The sequence below is a fragment of the Microtus ochrogaster genome, unplaced genomic scaffold, assembly GCF_000317375.1.
Source record: "Microtus ochrogaster isolate Prairie Vole_2 unplaced genomic scaffold, MicOch1.0 UNK5, whole genome shotgun sequence".
Lineage (NCBI taxonomy): Eukaryota > Metazoa > Chordata > Mammalia > Rodentia > Cricetidae > Microtus > Microtus ochrogaster.
Window position 1 is genome coordinate 6,622,637 of NW_004949103.1, and position 5,122 is coordinate 6,627,758.

Consider the following 5,122-nt stretch of genomic DNA (forward strand, 5'->3'; position numbering starts at 1 on the left):
AAAAACAAAAATTCTTTGCATCTTTCAAGATGATCGAGGTTTCTCATGACTACATGGCCTAATTACTTAATTACTTACACATAGTGTATATGGGAAATTAAAAAAAAAATAAAGCAACAGCAAGAGATAGGGACATGCGATTTGACTAACATGGTCTTTCATTTAAATGCTCCTGACCTTGCAAAAGCTGATAAACCTCCTTTAGAATGAACAGAGATGCAAGTATGTAGGACCTTGCAGTGTGTAACATGGGATTCAGATGAGCCAGGCCTTCATTTATGCATGGCAAAATTCCTTTTCATAAGCTGACATCTAAGCATGACTTTCAGATCATCATTTTATCTATAAAGAAGCTGGCATCTATATTTCTGTATGTCTGATTAGGTGATGTTACAACTGTTTTGAAATCTTGGTGGATGTTATATTCCTCTTGAAGAGAGCCTGAACTCAACTTAATATTTTTAGCAGACAGATAAACTCACTGTAATCTTAGTGTCTTCTTTACCCTGGGTGAATAAACACAATAGACAGTTATAGAATTCATTGGATCTTTAGAAGAAATGATATATGAAATATATAAACTAGATACCATTTTAAAAATTGACATAATTTTAATGTAAGTAAATTTTGTGACAGAATGCTCATAATCTACAACTTAAGGGCAAAAGTTCCCTGCCCCATGGTTCTGGAAATGTAGTCATCATGGGAAGGAAGGTTGGATGGCAGGAGTGCCTTATAGCTAGGAACCTCAGGCAGCTTCAGAATCAGAAAGTGGTGCCTTAAGCTTGGAGTCTGGATAGGCTAAAATTGTCGGGACTTAATTTATATTCCTACATCTAACTTCTAAGAGCCATGACATAAAGTTCATAATCTCCTACAGCAGTGCCACTAGCAGGAGATGGAGTGTTCAGACAGCCTGCAAGGGGCATTTAATATCCAAAGGATACAGCTGCACAAGAGGTACATTTCAACTTTTGAAAGTTATTTTTGTGTAAATATTATACTATTATTTATTATTATAACATTGGTTTTTATTACATTAAATTAATATCTAGAGAATCTTGGAAGATTGTTTAGTCAGTGAAATAGCAGCTGTGCCAGCATGAGGACCTAATTTTTGATCATAGAACCCACTTAATAAGTTAGGCACAGTGGGCACATGCCTAAAGATCTAGTACTGGCAAGGTGAAGATAGGGAGATTCCTGAAACATGTTGGAATGTTAATATTGCCTGGGTTCAGTGAGAACCACCAGCTCAGTAAGTAAGTAGTAAGTAAGTAAATAAATAAATAAATATGTAAAGTGGAAAGCAATAGAGTTGGTTACCCAACATTGACCTCTGGTCTCCAAGTATACCTGCATCTGGGCACACATACATAAGCATGCACACACACACACACACACACACACACAAGTGAATAGACACATACATGTTCAATACACATGTAAAATATGCTTGCACACATTATACAACATACACAAAAATTAGAATTATAGGATAGTATAGAACCAAAAGGTTTAGACAAACTTCTTAACTTTGAAATGTATGGAAATTCACTTCATAATTAAGTGGCTAAGGCTATTGACCACACCCACAAAACTTCTGGGTTTATAAACAAAATTCAAACTTAAGAATCTTGAGTCTAATCAAGTAAGCATTCTGTAGACTAAATGTGAATACAAAGGTCAAATAATTTAGGTATATTGTAATTATAAGTTTGTGTTATATATTTTATTTTTATATTTCTTTTCATTTTAAGCTAATCAGCTACGTGTTAGAGGGGTTATGAAACAGTAACTGTGCAATCTTATATTAAGAATAAGGAAATTTTTCAATGTCAGCATGTTAACATACACATTTATACTGTATGTTCATATATATGTAATATGCTCTAATTTATAAATAAAATAGCATTTTTGAAAGTTTTTTCGATCCTACAATTATGACTTTAACTACCTATGTCTCCTAGCTTTACCTGAGTGTGCATTTGACTGTTTACTCTGCAGTACAATGTTGTGACATCCACCTGTCCCTTTTCTTTCCCAGTTTTCATTTCAAGGCCATCTACCTCTCTAGTGGCTTGATTCCAGTGTTATTTGATGGTGTATTGTCAGTGCTCCACTTCTCACTGGCAGACCAGATACCATGGCTGAGTTAACTTTGTTATCATGACACAAGTTCTTCTCTTCTCCAAATGTTGTGGGAAAAACCTATGGTTATAATTAGTGATTGGATTGATAAAGTTATGCAATTATCAACTTCAATGCCAGAAAAGAAAAGAGACCTAAAAGTCTAATATTGTAAAGAATCCCTTCTACCTGTTCTGATGGAAAGAAAGATATTGAATACTTCCAAATATGTGAAAGTCCTTTTGTCTTGTGGTTAATAACCTACACTGGGAAAACTGGTATTCTTAATTTATGCTTTCTAATAGAGATATCAGCAACATGTTGGCCATTTCACATATATTTTTAAGTCATTGGACTTGACTCACCACTTAGAGAAAATTATTTGGAATCTTTTTTTTTTAACTTATCTCCCTTCAAATTAGAATGGAACAGGAGAATAATATCCAGTGTTGTTGGAAGGAGGAGGGTGTGCTTGTTTATCCTGACCATCTGGCTAGCTTAGCCCCAAAATAACCATACAGAAACAGTATTAATTAAAGCACTGCTTGACCCATTATCTCTAACTTCTTATTGGCTAACCCCTACATCTTTATTTAACCCATTTCTATCAATCTGTATATGACCATGAGGCCGTGGCTACCAGAAAAATTTCAGCACGTCTACCTCCACCCATGGATCCATGGCATCCCTCCGACTCTGCTTTCTTCCTCCCAGAATTCAGTTCTGTCTATTTTTCCCTGCCTACCTAAGTTCTGCCCTATCAACAGACCCAAAGACCTTTCTTTATTAACCAATGAAAGCAACACAAAGACAGAAGGACCTCCTACACCACAGTATATTTACTGATCATGTGGTATCATGATCTATCACCATTTGAAATATAAAGAAATTTGTAACATAATAAAAGCCCCAGACATTCTAATTTAGGGAAATGAGGTACTTCCTGCTACATATTTTAGACAGTGACTATCTGAATGAGGAACTGCATTCTCAAAAGCTCATGCATATTTTTGCATTACCTGTATTCTGATTTTGTCCTCCCAGTAGACACACATGGTAAATAATTCATAAATCATATTCACAATCTTCTGTCAATTAATAATGCAATAACCAAAGCACAGAAGTATTCATAGTAAGTGTTTATTGGTAATGGATATTGTAGGAAAAATTGGGGCATGTAAAATTCATAAAGAATTCTTCACAAATAAAAGTGAAGTAAAGAAGATGTGAATGTCATGACATATTTTTAGAGGCATTTTCTAGTCTAATTTAAAATGATAAATTAGAGACAAATTGCATTTCAATCGCCAACATCCATAGATGTGTTTACATGTGGTATTTCTTAGTTTTATCATGTAAAATATGCTTATAATTTGAAAATTCTAAAAAATGTTTTACCATTTTTGAAAGAGAACTATAACTAGCTCCATAATAAACATAAAACAGCATGCAAGATTTCATAAATTTAGAACTGTACTCAAAAGCAGCAGAACTGTAAACCTAAGAAACAGCTTTTACCCTTTTATCTTCCCCAAGGGACTTTTACCTCCTTATTTAATCTTCAGAGCTGCCATATAATATGAATGAATGATATAGCTCATATCTGAATTTATCATTCATTCTTTCAAATTCCTGCCTGCTATTCTATGTCTTTGAGAAACAGAATTGTAGTTTTAATATTGTCACAGGATACAAGTGTGCTATCTTAGATAGTCTGCAGTGGTCTATAATAGAATACACACAAAACCAGTATGGTTATTCCATGAGTACTCAAAATAAACACAAAAACATTTAGTTTCTATAATCCTATATCCTAAATCAACTGTAAGAGTAACGGCAGAGTCATTGTGAAGCTTTGGATTTGGGTAGAGGAACTTGCATAGACTCTTGTTTTCTGAATTCTGCTGGACTCCTCTCACCACAGTGTGTGAAATATAAGTTTACTGTTTTGAAATATACAAGGAAAGACAATGGTCCATTGAGAGGCCTTAGTACAATTCATAAAAGAAGACAGAAAGAATAGTCCCTCAAGTAACAGCCACAACAGTTGATCAGATGCTTAGGAAGAAAACATAACCCATCAAATGAATTTTGAGCATTGATATAGATTAAATGTAAACACTTGAAAAATCAATGGAAGCTGTTTGCTAACAACAAAATAGACTAGGGACTGAGGCAGGAGGATTTCTCAACTGAACATTGAAGGATAACCAGAAATGTTCTACGTAGAAAACAGAGAGAAGGAGTATTTTTATGAGAAAACACAAACAAGCAAACAAGGTCTATAACCAAAAGAGGAGAATTATTGTGGTCCAATAAAAGTTTTGCAGCCTCCAAAGAAGTGTAGAAAAGAGTACATGGCTCCTAAACACAGATGATGATAATATGAAATCACCAATATATGATCGTTTTCTCCAATTCACAGGTTAGCAGTTATCCTCTACTCTAGGGTATTTAAAAGGTAGCAGGAGATGATAGTGCTAAGACACACATATTTCAATGACAGGACATGGAGGAATCAATCTGGTGTATATATTTTGAAGCTTCATCTATACTGGATAGTGTTTGCAGTGCTGAAGGTTCTATGACACATTGGCAGAGGAGAAAAGTAATCTTCTGTCTTACTCAACTATGAAATCTGCAAGTTAAGACACTGACTGACCTTATAAAATATGCCAATTGATACAATAGTGCCACAAAATTTATGAGAGGTACTATTCACTTTGTACTTGGAACTAAGTAATGTTCCATGACATGGAACCCATATCTGCCACCAACACAGAGCTAAGAAGCTGTGACTAGAGAGATTATATTTTTTGTATTTCCTATTAAAGAACACAATATTCCACACTTTCTTCAACCATTCTTCCATTGAAGGACATCTAGGTTGTTTCCAGGTTCTGGCTATTAAAAATAATGCTGCTATGAACATAGTTGAACAAATGCCCTTGTTATATGATCGGGCATCTCTTGGGTATATTCCCAAGAGTGG